The 21,262-nt window shown below is 41.4% G+C and overlaps 1 protein-coding gene across 1 annotated transcript in view; it reads right to left on the reverse strand.

Moving 5' to 3' along the window:
- LOC309533262 (uncharacterized protein) overlaps nt 1-21,262 on the reverse strand; it is a 464,396-nt gene that overhangs the window by 388,376 nt on the left and 54,758 nt on the right. Inside the window, exon 4 of the mRNA XM_082224621.1 lies at nt 15,983-16,035. The gene's annotated coding sequence lies outside the window, so the exon portion shown is untranslated. The remainder of the gene's footprint in view (nt 1-15,982; nt 16,036-21,262) is intronic.

Genomic DNA, 21,262 nt, shown 5'->3' on the forward strand with positions numbered 1-21,262 from the left:
ATATCTGCTGCCCCAGCCATTCTGCATTTGTAATCCTCCTCCTGGCCATTTGGGGCAGCAGGGGCATATAGCCATGTTCCTCCAGGGTCCTAGCCCCTCCTTGCTGGTACTTCATGCTACCTTCCTGCTCTCCTGTTGGCCCTTCATCCACAGCTCCTCTGATGCCTCTCCATGTTCCACGGGGGTGCTGAGGCCTCTTGAACCGTGTCCCAATGACCCCCAGTAGCCACTGGTGCTCTCTTCCAGGTCACCCTCATCCTGCCAATCCTGGTGCCCCCTCCACTCCACAACACAGAGGGTTGTACTCAATGATCCTCCCGGTCCCTTCCAATTCTAAAATTCTATAATTCTAAGAAATACATATGTAATTAAATAATGATTTTTTCCTCCTAAATATAATTCAATTTGTATTTATAACTTACTTTTTTGACAATAGCAATATATGGTATGATGTCTAATATATAATGGTCAATAATTCAAAAGCAAATTGATGCCTTAAAAAAGCTTCTCATATTAAGATTTTAAAACCTAGCCTGTTTCCAAAAGTAAATATATGTATCAGTATATATGCCAGCATTTCAGTTCCAACCTAGTTTGCATGGTAAAGTATTTTCTAAAGTTGTATAAACCATTTCATTATTTACAATATTTATGTTATGCTCTCTGAGCATCATATAAAAAGATATTGAAACAAATAATTAACATTGCCATTTAATAGACAAAATTAAAAACTGAAGATATGTAAGCTGTCTAAGAGAAGAAATGATAAGAAAAGAAAAATAATATTTTATATGTGGTAATGAACAGAATGGCCATTTCATTTGAAATGATTCATTTTTATTCTGTCATATGCCAATTCCCCATTAAACCTGATTAACCAAAAACACACACACTTAAGATAGAATATAAAACACACTTGCATGTGTATTTTACAAGCAAACCCTAACATGTACTTCTTTGAGACACCACATTATTTGAATGAACGCATTATTCAATATCATTTGAAATAAATGCATAGTTTGAATTTTATATTTGCCAATAGTGACACCTGCTGGAAAGCCCTGGAATCATGTTTTCAGCATTTTTATGTTTTGTGCTTCATGGTAGAACCAATCAGCAGCATCTGGTCAGGGTGTGGTGTTCAGTGTTTACCTGTTTTATACCCACATTTTAATAATTGTTCTATTACCTTTGCTAGCTTATTATTGATGCTAGCTGCCTGGACTCCTGTAGGACAAAGGGCGGGGATACAAAAACAAATAATTAATAAAACCTATGTCTGTCATAAAATGAATCTATTGATCACTGCTTGTGCTTAGTTTTACTGACTGCTTACAGAGTGCCAGGACTCTCAGCTGGCAGTTGGCCACTTTCATAAACAATGGGCCTGCCAAATTTTCCTGGGCAACTTTGATACCATCATACATAAATACTTTGAGACTTTTTTTGAGACAAAAAAGTGCAACTAATAATAATTATAAACTCAAGAATCGACCACTGTAATGCACCGTATGTGGAAACTGCAGCTAGTGCAAAAAGTCAGTGCTAGGATGTTAAGAGAGATTCAGATTTAGACTTATTACACCAGTGCAGAGAGATCTGCATGTACTAGCTGTGTTAGCTACCAAGCCTTCACATTTAAAGAAGTTGGGACCCAGATAACTAACAGACCACTTCCTCTGGTTCAGACTAAGTCAATCTGCTGGTTATTCCACAAAGCTTGTGCAAATAAAAAAAAAAGGAAGATAAGAAAGTATAAAGAAAAACTAAAACACAAACATAAGAACAGCCAAAAACAATAAAAATCAACAACGTAGACATTAAGGAACAAACTAAAACAATCAGTTTATTTATAATATGTTTATACCACTTACAGATCTCTAAGCAGTTTACATGCAAACAATAAAACATTAGCAATATTTCATAAGAATTAGATAAAAAACAATATTATAAACAAAACTATCACAAATAAAACTGAGTACTGTACAAAACAGAAAATTAAAAAGTCAGAGTCTAAGAATAATTACTATATTTGTTTATTAAATTTGAATAATTAAAGCCATTCCCTCCCATTGTGCTCAGAATCTGGTAATCCAAGGTATACGGTTTCTGAACATAAAAGTTTCATTTTTAAGTATCATAGCTAATAGCCAATTATTGCCTTGTGGTCCAAGAACTCATCCATCCTTTTATGATATGAATATGATAAAGATGATATTTTGATGCCCCTTTTATTCTTCACTCATTGAAGTATAGCTGTCTTTCACCATTGGCTGCCTCTGGGATGTCACAAAGCTTTGCTTGGAGCCAAGCTTCAGTATCAGATCTCTTTGCACTGGGAAATATAAAATATTGGTTGGGGGGGGGGAGAGAAATGGAAAAGAATGCCACATGGGTGCTTCCTGTCCTCTTCCCATTTATGATCTGTAACACTAGAAGCCACTCAAAGCACAGCTACTGTGAAAGAATGGAAATACATTTGAGCTATGAGAAAACTGCACCCAAGTCTGAAGGTCAAGAAAGCAGAAGGGCCTGTGGAGAAAAATTATGAATGGCCTATGAATGGGGTTGCTGTGTACTATTGGAGGTAGGAGGAGACACAGACTGATGAGTGCTGGTGATCAGGAGGGAAGAGATGAATTAAATACTAGTTTGAAAAACCCTAGCAATTTTTTTTCCTGCACTTAGCAAAGAATAACAAAATAACAAAAATACTGGACTGGAAGTATAGCTAGGGATATTGTTTTATAAACATAATGATAATTAAGTCTTCGTTTTAAAAACTGAAATATTGCAGATAATTCTTAATGTAGAGGAGATGCTAAAATTTTACAAGAGATAGTATGTTATTTATATATGAGTGGGTGCTATGCATTGGCTATCTTTCATAATGTTTTAATGCAGGAAGTTCTATGAGACATATGGATCCTATGCAGATAAATGCCCCTTGATTTCAAATGACATTTTGCATACTAAGGAGTCTATTTTCTCATCAGTGCAGAAGTGATTTATGCACATAAGTCCCATGAACATTAATGGGACTCTCCCACGTAAATCCCCTGCACAGAGATAGAACCTTAGGATTTACATTGAAATGGGTCCTTTAGAGCCATTTACAATGTCACCCTTTTGCCAGGATTTTACGTATTAACAATACTAAGCAATACGTAGCAAATCTTAACGTGCAAAATCCCAGCCATCTCCTCCCCCAAAAGGCACAACAATAGTTGAAAAAGACCAATATTTTATCCCGAAATTATTCCCTTTAAATTAGGATCTTGATTGAAAATTTACTTCTGTTTTTTTTAATATTTATGACCATTTTACTTGCTAGCATTAGTTTTTTATTAATCACAATATGCCATGGATGGTCTTATGTACATAACTACTTAACATTCCTTAGGTTCTAGCATAGGAGAACACCTTGAAAATAGGTGCATAGTAATGAACAAGCATGCTTTCTATGGACTTGCCCCCATATCTAGCACCACCTATATTTCTGTAAGAGCTTACAGTATTATTAATGAGGGTTCTCAGACATACGTTCTCCTTCTGCTCAGTTCCTCTTTCCCACCATGCTCTTGAAAGTAACTGATATTTTTCATAGGAATCAAAATATTGGATTTAGCAGAGTTCAATGCTAAAATCGATCATCTTCTTACTACCATGGCCTGTCCATGGACAGGTACCTAGAGTCATGGTCACAAGCTAACATTACACCCATGTGTTTGGGAAAGTACTCAAGCTCAGAAAAGCAATTTTTCCAGTTTCTTATATCTGGATGATCAAAGTGTGATATAAGATACAGGATACTTGAAGGACTGCCATATTCCTCACAAGCCCACCTGCAATTCTTCATTTGAGACCTCCCACCAGGTCTCCTTTGCCATCCTGAAATTAGTGGTAAGAGAGGAGTCCCTGTTGGCCATGTCATCCTAAGTTTTAAACACCCTGCAACGTGATGCTCACCTTGGAAGCTTGCCCTGTTGACGTATTGTTGTTTTTAAAATTTGTCCAGGCATTTCCTTGTATTTTGCAAGTCATTTTAGTTTTAAGGTTTACGCCTGCTTGATGTTATTGTTTTATGAGCTGCTATTAATGGGTGGAATTCCAGTTGTTCCATCCAAGCATTCTTGCTTGCCAGAAATAATTATCTCCCCTCTCCTCTCTCTATGTGCTGTTCTGGGGTTCTCCCACCCACCCCTGAGTCAATTACAGTGGGTGCCAGCTAGGGTCTCACACAGGGGAAAGAAATCCTCATTGCTCAAGCAGAAGTCCTTGCTTAGGTTGCTGCTGATGTGACTGGTTAGGTTCTTCGTTTGTCTCTGCTTTTTTGCTTTTTTATTATAATTTTTTCATTGAATGTCCACAGTTTTATGCTGAAGAGTGGCATATAAATTTATTAAATTTATACATAGGTGTATATATATGAAGTAAGAATGTTATTCACTGAAAAGGTCTATGTACAATTGAAGGCAACTGAGGGCAAATAAGTGATAGATTTTTCATTCCCGCCTGAAGTGCACCTTAGGCCAAGCTAGGAAGTTATATCACTGCCAGAAGTACTAAACAACTTCCTCCTAGTATCTTAGCCTTCAACAGGCACTAGCACAATTTCAATTTTCATCTTGTTCAGCAGTAAGAGTTAAAACTTTCTTCAAAAGAAAGAAACAAAGAAAAACAGGATCCTGAAGATACACTGCAAAATATATGGTTGTGCAAGTTCAATAAACCACTGACAGGAAGAACGCATTCAGCTCTCAGTGCTAATATTCTTATACAAGAAGCCCTGCAGGCAAAAAAAATAAAAATCCCCACCCCCACATTAATAATCGTTAAGGTTATGACATAAGACGAAAGAAGCCAGAGAAATCCAAAGGTAAAGCTGACACTGTATCCTCCACTTGGAACCTGGGGAAAAGACAAAACAATGGCAGTCTATGCTTTAGAATTTCAGTCCTTTGTTCATCTGTGTCACAACCTCATGCTACTTACAGTGAGGGGGGGAGTATTTGATCCCCTGCTAAATTTGCCCGTTTACCCCTGACGAAGGAATGACCAGTCCATAATTTTAATGGTAGGTTTATTGTAGCTGTGAGAGACAGAATAACAACACGAAAACCCCCAGAAACCCAGAAGACAAAAGTCAGAGATTGATGCGCATTATAATGAGTGAAATAAGTATTTCTTATTGTTGGCAATTACAGAGGTCAGACGTTTCTTGTAGGTGGCCACCAGGTTTGCACACATCTCAGGAGGTATTTTGTCTCACTCATCTTTGCAGATCCTCTCCAAGTCAGTAAGATTTCAAGGCTGATGTGTAGCTAATCAAACCTTCAGCTCCCTCCACAGATTTTTGATGGGATTAAGGTCTGGAGACTGGCTAGGCCACTCCAGGACCTTAATGTGCTTCTTCTTGAGCCACTCCTTTGTTGCCTTGGCAGTGTGTTTTGGGTCATTGTCATGCTGGAATACCCATCCTCGACCCATTTTCAATGCCCTGACTGAGGGAAGGAGGTGCTCACCTCCATTGGATGATACATGGTCCCGTCCATCGTCGCTTCGATGCGGTGAAGGTGTCATGCCCCCTTAGCAGAAAAACACCCAAAACCATAATATGTCCCCCTCCATGTTTGACAGTGGGGGTGGTGTTCTTTGGGTCGTAGGCAGCATTCCTCCTCCTCCAAACACGGCGAGTTGAGTTGACGCCAAAGAGCTCGATTTTGGTCTCATCTGGCCACAACGCTTTCACCCAGTTCTCCTCCGGGTCATTCAGATGTGCATTGGCAAACTGAAGATGGGTCTGTACCTGTGCTGTCTTGAGCAAGGGGACCTTGCTGGCTCTGCAAGATCTCAGTCCTTCATGGCGTAATGTGTTACCAACTCTTTTCATGGTGACTATGGTCCCAGCTGCCCTGAGATCACTGACAAGTTCCCCCTGTGTAGTTCTGGGCTGCTTCATCACCGTTCTCATGATCATTGCAACTCCACAAGATGAGATCTTGCATGGAGCCCCAAACCAAGGGAGGTTGAGAGTTATTTTGTGTTTCTTCCATTTGTGAATTATTGCACCAACTGTTGTCACCTTCTCACCAAGCTGCTTGGCAATAGTCTTGTAGCCCAGTCCAGCCTTGTGCAGGTCTACAATCTTGTCCCTGACATCCTTGGACAGCTCTTTGGACTTTGGCTACTTTAGAATCTGCTGGATTGATTGCCTCTGTCTTTTGTACAGGTACTGTAACGAGCTGGGATTACAGGTAAGACCTCTCCCTTACAGCAGGTGCTTCTAATCTCAGCTCATTACATACAGTGAAGATACCAGGTAGCCTGGGATCTGGCTGGTTGATAGGGGATCAAATACTTTTTTCACTCATTGTAATGCACATCGATCTCTGACTTTTGTCTTCTGGGTTTCTCGGGGGGGGGGGTTCCTGTTGTTACTCTGTCTCTCCCAGATACAGTAAACCTACCATTAAAAATATGGACTAGTCATTTCTTCATCAGAGGGCAAACAGGCAGATTTAGCAGGGGATCAAATACTTTCCCCCCTCACTGTAAACAAAATGATTTTTGTGCTTCTACCTTCCATTCCTCCTCTTCCCCTGGTTCTCTGGAAGTGTATGTTTCCTAGCCGTGGAAGCCCAACCAGGGTTACTGGGAAACAACATTTGGTAAACCTCTATGTGGGACTACTCTAACACACTCTGTATTTGAATAATTCAGAACAGAGCAGTTCAATTCCAAGCAGAAGTGACTCAAACGGAACACTAGTGTCAAAAGATCGCCACTGGCTGCCCATCTGTTCTCAACACAATTAAAAGAGCTGGGTTGACCTCTGAATCCCTAAACGCTCTAGTTCCAGGTTCTCTCAGGAAATGCCTTCAATCCATACAAAGATGTCATGAAAGGAGTCCTTGCTCTGAATCCCACCTTTGTTTTAAGGGGAACTGTCTCTCCAGATGTTGCTGAACAACTCCCACCAGACCTATCAAGCATGGTCAGTGAGCAGCAACCTCTGGGCAGTCCAAGGTTCCTTACATCTATTTTAAGGGATCTTAGTGGCGACAAGGAACAGGGTCATTTAGGAAGATTGCAACAGCATTTTCATTCTGACAAGCTTCTTTCATAGTGCTTTATTTGTTGCTGCTCATGATTCTTATGCTATTTTTTTCCTGTAGCTTTTCTTTAGTTCCCATATTTTAAATACTACTCTCTGTGCACACTCAAAATCTGCTCCGTGTAGCTTTGGATATACTGAATGACTTTTTAGGCATTTTAGTAATGTTAATTAGCCAACTAGGTTGTACTTAGCTCACCACTTTTAAAAGATACATTCTGAATCTGAATAAAGTTACTAAGGCAGGGCACAGTGTCCCATCCTCCTCTGCTTCTGAATGTATGTGATTATGGTTAAGCATTTATACCTCTGGTCAGCTCATAGGTTCTACATACTGAATAGCTTTAGTTATAAATTTACTGGGTTTGTGCATTAGCCATGGCATGTACTAAGTAGAGCTCGTGTATTTTAGTGTAATCTGTGAGCCAGGAAATCCCTAGTTCAAATCTCACCTCAGCTATAAATACACCAGACAGATTAAAGTAAATTACTGTCTCTCAGAATCAGCTCTCCCACAGTAATACTTCAGCTGCCAGGTACTGACCTTACAGGACTGTTCTAAGAAAGATTGAGATTATGGCCCAATTCGAAGATACAGTAGTGCTAAACCACAGTAGAGTGCTACACAAACAACACTGGACAAACCTCAGGCTCATGTGCTCCCCCTCCCCTCTGAAAGCATGATGAGGTGATTGGATACATCCACTTCCTGCTTTAAATTAACCATAGTTTATCATCACAACTGCACTGAGCCAAGTTGTGGTTAGTATAAACATTTGTTTATAGAAACAAGTCAAGATCAAAGCATGGTTTCTCTTCCTGGCTTGTTTCAATCAATTGTAATTGAAACTAACCATAGTTACGTAGCTCACATTGGGCAAAATGACAAACTGCAGTTAATTTAAAACAGTAAAGTGGGTGCTTCCAATCCCCTCTTCACAACTGCATCAGAGGAACAGAAGGGATGCCATAGTATGTGAGCCCAAGTTTCACCCAGACTCATTTGTTTAGTGCTAAACTATAGTTTACTGTAATGTCTAAACCAGGCCCATGAATCTTGAAGTGTTCCAAACACTCTAAGGCAGGGATGAGGAACTTCAGCCCTGGGCACCAAATGCAGCCCTCCAGGACTCTCTATCTGACCCTGGGGATTCTCTCCCAGGCCATACTTTGTCACCAGTCACATCCCATTTCTATTGGCCCTGCTTTGCATCCTCCTTGAATGTTTTTGCTTGGATGGAACATAACCTCAAACTCTGACAATGCTTGTCTAGATGGAGCATAGTATGTGTAGAAATTAGCCTACTGCACAAAGATGAAATTCACACCTGTTTCTTAGCCCACTTTAGCCTCTGGCCTTGTCCTCTGCTGGCATGTGACCCCTAGAAAATTGTCCAGAAGGGAATGGGATGCGGACCTCAGGCTAAAAAAAAGATTCCACATCCTTGCTGCAAAGAGGTATATAAATACAAGTTTTAATGCTTGTATTTATTTGGTTAGTTTATGTCTTTGATTCTTTTCATTTTGTGGGAGCCTCCAGACTGCATATTTTGGAAAGTAGTTTGTCCATTCATCTGTTTGTTCTCTATAGGTTCTGCTTTGGCATGGCATCACCCATTTTTAGGCATAGGTTTGGCTGCCTCTCATGATATCATCACCAAAGATGGCCCTGGTGTTCCTCAGTTGGGGCAGTAGACTTCATCACTATGGACACTGGGCACCACTGTGAATCAAAATAGCAGACTAGGCTCAAAGGTTTCTGAGGTGGAAATGGAGATCTATATAAAAAAATTAGGAGCCAGGCACCATTCAAATCAAGACCAAAACATGACTTTGGCATGATGTTAAACATTTTTTGACATAGATTTGGCATCTTATCAAGGGATGATCATGGTACTTGGTACAAGTTGGAGGGGGTGGTTATTGTTGCTCTTTGGATGCCAGGAGCCATTCTGAAGGATTCTGGAAATTACAGGTCAGTTAGTTTAATTTCTGTCCCCTGAAAACTAGTGTGGAAAGTACTGCTAAAGAAGAAATAACCAAGCATATAGAAAAACAAGTCTTACCGAAGCAGAACCAGCATGGATTCTACAACAGCTTTGACAATCTGGCAAGATAAATCTTGAACCTTCTTGGAAATGCTCTCCCAACACTCAGTCCTACTAACACTTGGTCTAGGTCATAGGAGCCAACTCCTGGGGGCCAAGGTCCCTTTGCACACACCTCCAAAAAATATTTGAGGGCACTGCCCCCCCTCCAAAATAAATTACCATTCCCATTCAAATGGTGTGGGTGTGTCATGTCATGTGATCAATTGCGCAGGGTGAGGCTTATAGCCCCCCAACCATATTTTATTCAAGTTGCCATCCCTGATCCAGGTTTAGTTCAGCTGTGTATGGCCCAATGCTGAAATGCTGAACTGAAGGAGACAGGGAGGGTTTGCAGGCTACCTGCCTGGGCAGTCTTAAACTGGTCTTAAATCGCAGCAAGATAATTCAGTACAAGATGCCATAAGAAGTGGCCAAGAGCTAGATTTTTTTGTAAACTGCTTAGAGGTTCTACTTAAAATGAAGCAGTATATCAATTTGGTTAAAGAAGTAAAGCTTAAAGCCTGAGGTTAAGGCAGGCTTCCTTAAAGCCAGGTCTAACCAGGACTAAGGCTTGGGCTTTGCACTGGCACACATAAACTAACAACAACATGTCCAGTTCCTCTGGACATGTGCAAAATTGTTCCTTCCGCTCAACACACACTAGGACACCTGGGTGACACCTGGCTTGAGAGCAGTACATGTGAAAAGGATCTAGGAGTCTTGGTTGACCACAAACTTGACATGAGCCAACAGTGTGACGCGGCAGCTAAAAAAGCCAATGCAATTCTGGGCTGCATCAATAGGAGTATAGCATCTAGATCAAGGGAAGTAATAGTGCCACTGTATTCTGCTCTGATCAGACCTCACCTGGAGTACTGTGTCCAGTTCTGGGCACCACAATTCAAGAAGGACACTGACAAACTGGAACGTGTCCAGAGGAGGACAACCAAAATGGTCAAAGGCCTGGAAACGATGCCTTATGAGGAACGGCTAAGGGAGCTGGGCATGTTTAGCCTGGAGAAGAGGAGGTTAAGGGGTGATATGATAGCCATGTTCAAATATATAAAAGGATGTCACATAGAGGAGGGAGAAAGGTTGTTTTCTGCTGCTCCAGAGAAGCGGACACGGAGCAATGGATCCAAACTACAAGAAAGAAGATTCCACCTAAACCTTAGGAAGAACTTCCTGACAGTAAGAGCTGTTTGACAGTGGAATTTGCTGCCAAGGAGTGTGGTGGAGTCTCCTACTTTGGAGGTCTTTAAGCAGAGGCTTGACAACCATATGTCAGGAGTGCTCTGATGGTGTTTCCTGCTTGGCAGGGGGTTGGACTCGATGGCCCTTGTGGTCTCTTTTACCTCTATGATTCTATGAAAGCAGATAGAACCAGAGCGAGGGCCTCCCTTCTACCACTCTCCTCCACAACTTGAATGGTTTCTATTCCTCCAGCTACTATTTTTTTTCCATTGAAGTCATTTTTATACTACTCTTCAGCCAAAAAAGGCTCCCAGCGCGGCTTACAAATGTCAGGGATACAACAGTTCCTGCCCTCTAGCCTACAATCTAAAAGATGCAACACTTAAGGGAGAGGGATTGGGGAAATGATTTCTTATCTTAGCTGAACACAAAAATATGGTGTTTTTAAGTATACCTTCTAATATGACATTTCTACAAGGAAAACATGTCTTTGGAAGAAATGGGATATAGCCTTAAAAATTATTATACACAGATCAATGAATACAGATTGTCATATATGCTGATATACATGCATGGTGCACAACACTTTAGATATGGAAGAGTACAGCAAAGTCTGACAACCTTTTTGGGTGGGCATATCTTCAAATATGGGGAATTGTCATACACACATTCCTACCACTTTCTCCCCAAAATCCTGCCTTTCCCAAAATCAAAAACCATCCAGGAAATATTCCCACCCACCCACAAAAATCCACCTAACACTTCGTGAACTCTATACAAATATATCCAAGCAACATCACACACCACTACCCTCACAAATTAAAATAGATAACCCCTCAATGCTCCCAACTATTCACCCCATGCTTAGCAGGTCGCAGTGAGTCCCTGCTCCCCTTCATTTTCTTTTAAACACAAAACAGTGGTTTCACTGGGCATGCTAGAAAGCAAAGTACCAGTTCCAGCTACCCCTACTCTCTTCCTTTCCTATTGCTTCTGGACCAAAATGAGCCCAGAAACATTCTAGAGAGAAGGCAGTAAAATGGGTTGAAGCTAGAGCACATTGCAAATCAGAAGACACAGAAGGCCCATTTTTGGCACAGAAACTGCTTTGGTTACATTGTATGACGACCTCTGTCAGGAGAGAGACAGGGGAAATTTGTCCATTAATTCTCATTGAACTCTCAGTAGGGTTGCCATATTTTGGAGAGCAAAAAAGAGGATGCTATGACAGCCATACAATCAGTATAGTTAAAGCTATGGTTTTCCCAGTAGTGATGTATGGAAGTGAGAGCTGGACCATAAAGAAGGCTGATCACCGAAAAATTGATGCTTTTGAATTATGGTGCTGGAGGAGCGACCTGAGAGTCCCATGGACTGCAAGAAGATCAAACCTCTCCATTCTGAAGGAAATCAGCCCTGAGTGGAAGGACAGATCCCGAAGCTGAGACTCCAATACTTTGGCCACCTCATGAGAAAAGAAGACTCCCTGGAAAAGACCCTGATGTTGGGAAAGATGGAGGGCACAAGGAGAAGGGGACGACAGAGGACAAGATTATTGGACAATGTTCTCGAAGCTACCAGCATGAGTTTAACCAAACTGCGGGAGGCAGTGGAAGACAGGAGTGCCTGGCATGCTCTGATCCATGGGGTCACGAAGAGTCGGACACGACTAAACGACTAAACAACAACAACATGACAGCCATAGTCATATTCAAAGCAAATAACTGCAATTTGTCTCAAATTTTACCCCTGAAAAAGAGGACGTGTCCTGGAAAGAGAGGACACATGGCAATCCTATAAAGCGGCATTCAATACGTGATCTTTCTGGGGCAGTGTCCAAGTTAGGGGTGGTTGCATAATGTTGTGCTGGTTCTGGTCCAACTTGTATGATCATTTCCAGAGGGTGATATTTGGGGAGTGCTCTTCAGCCCTGTGGAGCCTTCAGTGTAGTGATCCTCAGGGTTCAATTGTATCCTCCATGCTGTTTAACATCTACATGAAAACGCTGTGGGGTTATCTGGAGTTTTAGAGTACATTGTCAGCAATCTGCTGATGACACACAGCTCTGCTTCTCCTTTACATCTGCAGGTGTTGCAGTGGACATGCTGGACCATTATCTTGCCTCGGTAATGTACTGGATAGGAACCATTAAACAGAAGCTCAATCCAGATAAACCAGGCACTGCTAGTGGGTGGTTCCCTAGACTAGATGGATGGGAGGTTGCCTGCTCTTAATGAAGTTACACTCCTGATCCTGAAAGAGCAGGTACACATTCTGGGGGTACTTCCAACTTGGGAGGTTAGGGGTGAGCAGTGAGCTGTCCAGGTTTGCTGATGACACCATGTGGTTGCAAAGAACTCCAAACGGATAGCTGCGAACTGGGTGAAGAGGCAGTATTACAGCAAATGCAATTCAATGTGAACAAGTGGGGAGTAATACATGTTGGAGCAAAAAAATCTTACATATACGGGGTGTGAACTGAAGGGAATTGATCAACTTTTAGAGATCTCAAGCAGGGAGCTCTTCAAGGAGGGAATTAGAGTAGCAACACTAGCACAGCATTAACAAGGGATCCCCAAAAGACAAGGGGAAAGTGATTTATCAGTGACAACTACCATAAAATGAAGACAACAAAACAATGCGTGAAGAATACTCCTGTTCAGGATTCTCCTCCCCCTTGCTTCTGGTTTTCCACATACACACGCACACCCAACTGTCAGTCAACATCTTGTGTTCACTGAGCCTGATGAGTCTTCATTGGGTTATTTTGGGTCCGTCCGTCCCCCAACTCCCCAGTAGGGTTATTTTTCCTAAATATATTTTGTTTTTCTATAAAGACTGGAATTCTCCCTTGCCAGCTGATACCTCTCATTTGAGCGTAGGTAGTACCATTTTAGTGATGTAAGAAATAAGCACTTGGATAATAAGTTCATTATCAGTAAATAGGATTATGTACATGGAGCTACATATTGTGCACTGAAGTTGGCAGATGAAGCTGTCTTATTAGGGCAAGATTTAGCACCCTTTTAGTGATGATTATGGTGATCTTATTATTTATAGCCCGCCCATCTGACTGGGTTGCTCTGAGCAGCTTCCAACACATATAAAAACATAATAAAAATATCCCAATAAAGGGTTGCCTTCAGATGTCCTCTAAAAGTTGTGTAGTTCTTTATCTCCTTGATGTCTGATGGGAGGGTGTTTCACAGGGAGGGCGTCACTACCAAGAATGGCCTCTGGTTCCCTGTTATGGCACCCCTGTTATGGAACCCACTGACTACAAAGGTTCACTTGTCATCTTACATACTGGCTTACGAATGGCAGATGGAAGCCTATAAATTAAAAATGCTTTAAACTCTTTTTTTAATGGATGGGTAGTGGTAGAAGGGGTCTTGTATGCCTTCTTCTTCTTTTTGTTGGTGTTAATGTTGCTAGGTATATGTAATTTTATGCTTGGAGTTTTATTATACATTAGTGTATTTTTTGTAAACCACTCTGAGAACATAATTTCAATAAATAAATAAATGGATAAAGAACATAAATCTGTTTTTATATTGTTCTGTGGCTAGTGAGCCATGGGATATGCCAGCTGATCCCAGGCAAGTTTCCATCTAGAGCTCAACTGCAGCTTTAGTATACATGTGATTGGGGTACAAGTATGGTGTTTATAGGTTGAGGGTTGCAATTAGGTAGTTCCAGTTAAGTCCTGAACATAGCAAATCTTCTTGCTTAAGGAGCCATTTCCCAGTGGTTCACTTAGCTAGTTCACACTGAAAAAAACTTACTCCTTAACTCCATCATGCTGAGCAGCAATCCCAGCACAACTGAAAATTTGGGCTGCCCCGATCCCATTAGCCCCAAACATCTCCCAGAAATCTCTGAAAAGAGAAGCCCTAAGAGGTTGATGAGTGATATGCTGGCTACAGGTATGGTCCAGAGACATTTTATTGCACCTTTCCCTACAATATTTTTTCCATAATTTTATTTTTTACATTTTCATTCACCTGTCTGTTTTCAGATGGTTGGCTCTCCTTGCCCTGCGCCTTCAATTAACCTGACCCTTGAGGGAGCACCCAGCCTTGAAATGCCTTCCTTCCTTCCTCTCTCTCTCTCTTTCTCTCTCTCCCCCCTGGTACTCTGAAGTCAATCCTATCTTGCTGCTGCTCTGAATACAGAGAATCAGTGAGACTTGTACATCTTTAATAGTTCAGTAGAAGAGAGAAGTTTAGCAGATGCAGCTTTTTTCACCCTTGTCTCACAAACTGTACCTACTAAAATTCCCTATTTTACAACAGTTAAAAATACAGTATCATCCTAAGCTTAGACTTTGCTTACCTGATCACCCCCACCAGTGGGAATGCTCCTGCCTAGCTCTTTACGATATAGACTATATTTGTTACAACAGATTATAAGCATTCATACATCCCCCACAGTTGCATCAACAGTAAAACTGATAATTCAATCAACTTTCCTCCAAACCTGATAGCACAAAACAAAACTAATAAATGAGTCAGTATGAGAAGCAAACAAACATGTGATTTAAAACATGAAGCTGAAAGGAAATCTTTTAAAAATATGTCACATTTGCTATTTGATAAGTCAGTCATTAGGAGGCAGCAGACAGCTCAAAATGTTTTCAAGAATGAAACTGCCTTCCCTGTTAATCTGATTGGATTGGAGATGAAGGGGCAAGCAGTTAAAACAGATTCTGGGGTTTACCACCCTTTAGGGAAGACCTAAAAGTACCATATATGGTTTATCTAAGGCATTATCAAAACAAAGATCCCATGAATGGCATCCGTACAAACAGTCTGATACTAAATACTCTGTTAAGACATGAAACCCACTGAGACTTAACTTGCATATAATTAGTTTCAAACTAGGGTGCCAAATGTGATATGACATTATTCTGTTCATGTATGCACACCACTACTGCCAACCAAAATAGTGGAATGACACTGCCTTTTCTCCCTGGATCCAAAAACAAAGTAAAAACATAGCAAGTTCAAGATAGTAACTCACACTTAAAGCAAATCATTCTAGTTCTCATTTTAAACAGCTATTTCAATTCTCCAAGTTAATGTAAACTCAAGGAAGACTTTTACTAGGCTAGAACATTTAGTTCCTTTCTTTCTCGGCGATGTATAAAGTGAAATAAAGCAAGGATGAATAATACAGTCATCTACAAAGTTTTAACCATTACAGTACTGTACTTAAAAGACTTTTGCAGGGAATGCTGTACATTACTATGTATGTACATTACTATTACATACAGAAACAGAAATCACTAACTTTTAAGTCTCCAGGGCTAGCAATAATTAATTAATCATGGGCTAGAGCTACATGTTATTCTGAACTTTATTATTTTCTACAGATGATTTCCCAATGTGTAGCAGCCACATCTGTCATTCTTCTCCATAATGATCATTACCAACTTGAAACGAATGTACAATTCAAACTTGAAATTATTGTATAACGTAAATATAGCCTCCTGAATCCTGCAATGAATCTTAAGCTTCCTGCCCTAGTTACTCACTAGGACTTAAACATAAATTATTGATAATGGAAAAAATAAACTTACTGTTGTGATGTTCAGACTGTTCTTTGGTTTTGAGTCAGCTGCCAGAGAGAAATCTGTTTAATAAAATAGTGAAACATCAACAAATGGGAAAGGAAGTGAAGTCCAGATTCTGGTTAAGTGTTGTTTTTCTTCTGCAACACTTCGTAAGTGAAGCAAATAAACAGATAGATGGCTTTGGAGATGGTCCCGCAACATCCAAGAGATGCAACACCCCTCTTCGACTATAAAGACCGATATGTTGTTGAGCTCTGACAGTCCAAAATGGTGAAGTCAATCAGTCTTGCTTGTTAAGTATGGTGTGTCAAAGAATAGGGCTGAAACTCCAAAATAATATTTAATGCATTTTCCAGATCCAGATTTCTCTCTCTATCTCTCGTCCTTTCTGTCTTTCCATTCATGTTTTTATTGCCACAAAAATGCACATAGGTTTGTTCTTCCAGTGCCCTGGGTAAGGCCTGGCTCTGAAATGCATTTCAGTCTCTCAACACAGACAGCTTTCACTGCATTTAGAGTCCCACCAAGGCCCGGCTTTAAAAGCTACTGATTCTTTTTTTCCCCTTCTTCTTTAGCCTTCCTCACAAAAGAAGGGTATTTTGTAAATTACCAGCTCGTTCAGATCAACAAAAGGTACTTTCATAGAAAGCCCCATTTGATTTTGCTCAAATTTGATTACAAGGATGGAGGAAAAAGGAAAGGAAGTCAAAAAGAAAAACCCCAGATGGCTTTTTTCATTCATCTCAGTGAATGAGCTTTATCTGTGCCTTTTGAAACTGTAGCAGTGGAAAAGCATTTCTGTTGGCTTAAAAAAACTTGACAAAAATTATTGGTTTGCCATTTCTCATGTAACTGCCATTGGGAACTGGATGAAAAGACTTTTTTTCATGGGATCGCCTGCTTGGATCAAAATAATGGAGATTAGGTATTTCATTATAAATTACAGTGGGAGATAGAGAGAGGCTGTCATATTAATAGCAACCTGCTCGTGGTCTTCAGTGGTAGCTATTCTCCTAAACAAAGGACCAAGGGGGTTGTCTATTGAACTTGTGCTTTAAGGCCCGATCAATTTTCTATCATCAAGGCAAAAGGTGAGATGACGAACAAAAGAATTCACACATGAGTGACCTCATGAGCTGAGAGATAAAACAGCTTAAAGAAACAAAACACATCCTGAAATTATGGGTGATAAACTGTATAAAAGGAGAAAAAGGAAGAAAAAAGAGAGGGTGGTGGTGGTATGAGTGTTGGTCTATAATTCTTTCTTTTCTTAAGCATATGGACACATTAAAAGCTACTTGTTTTCAGGCACAGTATAATTGCAGCATTTGTTTTGCAAGGCTGTGCCTTGAATCTTGCTATGTACTCCTTCCCCAACAGGGTTCCAGTAATTTCATTCATGAGTAAGCATGCTATTGTGTTTAATGCAGAATGCCCAACAGCCATACACATAGATATGCCCACACAAAGGATTACCATTGACGACAACAACATCAGCAACAGCATACAGACAGAAAGACTGCACAGGACAGGCACTGCATTGAACAATTGTGATGCCGCAGGCTGGGCCATATATATGGTGATAATATTCTTATTAAACGAAGGACCACTTCTATGCTGCTTCACAGATATGTGGTTATATTCCCTGGAGCCACATCTTCCCAATAGAAGAAAGTATACTTTTATTGCAAATATCGCTAGTTGAATTAAAGGATAGCATGTCTGGGAAACATATCTTCCTGAGAGCCTAATAAATTGCTGCCAGTTTGGGTGATTAGCAGTGGACAAATGAACCAGTGGTCTGATTCAGTACTGTGGAATAGATCAGACTAGCTCAGGGGTCTGCAACCTTTAAGACAAAAAGAGCCACTTGGACCCGTTTCCGAAGGAAAAAAAACTGGGAGCCGCAAAACCATTGCGACATTTAAAACAAATATATCTCCGGAGCCGCGATCTGATAGCGGGCGGGAAGGTGACGTTGGGATGGTGCGTGACTAACGCACGCACCGCCCCCATGCGACGTCACAGCCAGCACAGCTCCCGCCACAGTGGGGAGTGTCGGGGCGCACAATGCGCCTCCTCCCCTCGCTAGTATCAGCCCCAGAGCCGCGGCAAAAGTGTAAAAGAGCCACATGCGGCTCCGGAGCCGCGGGTTGCAGACCCCTGGACTAGCTAGACAACCAGGAGCCACCAAACAAGAGTCATGGGCTCCTCTGTTAATGGCGCATTATCCTGATATTTGGCTGTGAAAGTCATGTGAAGTGTTTAGTACCATGCCTAAGATAACAGAATGAAATGCAGAGGTGGTAAGTGTGTCCCCAGCACGCCCTCACTCAGCTTCATCTCTGAAGGTGCTTTAATACTAAGAAGTAAGAAACTGAGCACAAAAGATTCGAACAAATCTATATAGTGTGACTGTATCTAGCACTTCGAAAGCACATCAAAGTGCAAGTAGAAAAATAGGTACCGCTCCCGCAGGAAGGTAAACGGCATTTCTGTGCGCTGCTCTGGTTCGCCAGAAGTGGCTTAGTCATGCTGGCCACATGACCTGGAAGCTGTACGCCGGCTCCCTCGGCCAATAAAGCGAGATGAGCGCTACAACCCCAGAGTCAGCCACGATTGGACCTAATGGTCAGGGATCCCTTTACATTTTACCAGTCAAAGAGAGGATATCAAATGACAATGGTTCTTCCTTCAGCTGAACCAGTACCTAATGGAAATCAAACACAGTACTATATTTAATGCCCCCACAAGCACCTCCTGTTAGGCAATCCTTGAAAAAGATCTCACTCAACTTCTATTTGATGCCACCATGAATGGAAGGCACTAGGAGAAAATTTGAACTGCACTCCAGAAAGTGCTCTGGCAGGACTCAAATGGATAAGAGCCAATAAACAGAAGCTCAATCTAGGCAAAATGAAGATGCTACTAGCCTGTGGTCCATCCACCCAGGTTAGTGGTACTTCTCCTGTTTTGGAGGTTGCATTCCTCTTAAACCTTAAAGTTAGGGTCTAAAGGGACGGATCTGCAATTCAGAGATGCTTCTTGATCTGCCCTTGTCATCTGAAGTACTGTAATAGATTGATCCTTTAGCACAGAGCAGCTTTTACCTCTGTCAAAGGTGATCTGCCCAAGACAGCAGCTCTCTCACCCTCTTCCTTGTCTAACTGCAACACAACAGCCCTGCAGTGCTGCCAGTAGGTATTACTCTCTGGTAGTTGCTGGCATCACCCTCCCACTTACTCTTGCAGCCCAGATGGAAGAGGACCTGGGATACACCAAAGCAATCACTTTTTAAAAGCCTCCAAGCCAGGACATCCAGTACTCCTTGGTTCAACCTACACACAAATTGCTGGGGAAAGCAGGATTAGCTTCCAGCTGCCTTATCCTAGTCCAAGATCAAAGCAGCTTGCTCATTTCCATGGCAGACCCCACTAAACCTCCTAAAACCAAGGAACTCTGAAACCAACACATCCTGCATTTACTAGACTGTTCCCTTATATGTTACTGAGAGTGCAAAGGCAGCCCACACTCCCCAAGTCTCTCTCTGCTCTCAGAAGAATGTGCTGACCTCTTACAATCCTGTTCCTAAACTTACCGTATTCTGAAATAGCGTTGCCATACGTCCTCTTTTTCCAGGACACATCCTCTTTTTCAGGGGTAAAAATTCTGTCCAGGCAGATTTTTTTGAATTTGCCAAAATGCCCAGGGATGTGAGAGCAGGCTACTTTTTACAGTACTAGACAACCAAGTCTGAAACATATATGTATACCGTGTGAGTTTTGTTTTTGTATATTTTGAAAGGGGCATTGTAGAATGTGCCCACTTCTGCTCCTGAACCACCTCCCCCACCCCGCTCCAGGCACAAGCACATGTGTCCTCTTTTTTGCTCTTAAAAATATGGCAACCCTATTCTGATACTTTATTAAAAATAAAAGGTAGAAGAAAAGAAGGCAGAAGTTCAAAACAGACTACAAAATAAATCAGATCACTGTGGCTCTAAAACTGGACCAATCCAAGCCTATTCATTACAATATAACAATTCTAATTTACTTACAAGTTCAGTTTCATTAAAAGATCCCTGATGGTGGGAGGGAACACATATGCAGGGCAGCTCAGCTTTTTAAAGTCCATCTTCCCTCTCCTGGGAGGAGTCATCCTAGGCTCTTTCTTACCAAGAAAATCCAGTCAGCTGTGCAAGTCCCTCACATCCCTCAGGTAGACATCTTCCTTATTCCATTTGAAGAGAATGGGAGGAAGATATGTGACAGCTTGACCTAGAGGAATGGTGGGGCAGATCTGGGCCTTTCTTCACATTACCGACATAGGTAGATAGCCTATCCTCAGTTATCCATGCTTTGACTACTGTAATGTGTTCTATTTGGGTTGCCTTTGAAGACTTCAACAACTGTAGTTAGCTCAGGATACAACTGCCAGATTGCTAACAAGGGCTTGGCATTATGGTCATGTTATACCAACTGTATTATTCATCACACTAGCTCCTAGTTCATTTCTGGCCTTGAGTCAAAAGTCTAGCTTATATTAATATTCTTAATTAAATTTATATACTGCCCTTCATCCAAGGATCACAGGGCGGTTTACTGTATATAAACACAAAAATATAAACACAAAAATACATAACATAGTAACAAACAAAAACCACTACCTCCACCCAGTTTAAAAGGCCATAGATTGTTTAATTAGCCAAAGGCCTGTGAGAAAAGGAAAGTTTTTGCCTGGTGTCTAGATAAAAAAGCTAAAGGACCTCTGAATGGTTAAGTTCAGTCAAAGGAGACTATGGGGTGTGGTCAGATCTTGCTTCGGGCCGAGGGAGCTGGCATTTGTCCACAGACAGCTTTCCAGGTCATGTGGCTAGCATGACTAAACAGTTTCTGGCACAACGGAACACCATGATGGAAGCCAGAGTGCATGAAAACACCATTTACCTTCCCATCACAGTGGTACTTATTTATCTACTTGCACTGGTGTGCTTTCGAACTGCTAGGTTGGCAGAAGCTTGGACAGAGCAACAGGAGCTCACCCTGGTGTGGGGATTTGAACTGCCAACCTTCTGGTCAGCAAGCCCAAGAGGCTCAGTGGTTTAGACCACAGTGCCACCAGCGTCCCTTTACCTGGTGTCTAGAGATGTATATCAAAGATGCCAGATAAGCTTAACTGGAGAGAGCATTCCCAAAATGAGGAGCCATCACAGAAAAGACCCGTTCTCATGATGCCACCCTCCAGATCTCTCGTGCAGAAGGCACACAAAGATGGGCCTCAGTTGAT

The sequence above is a fragment of the Podarcis vaucheri genome (assembly GCF_965113315.1).
Source record: "Podarcis vaucheri genome assembly, chromosome: 5".
NCBI lineage: Eukaryota > Metazoa > Chordata > Lepidosauria > Squamata > Lacertidae > Podarcis > Podarcis vaucheri.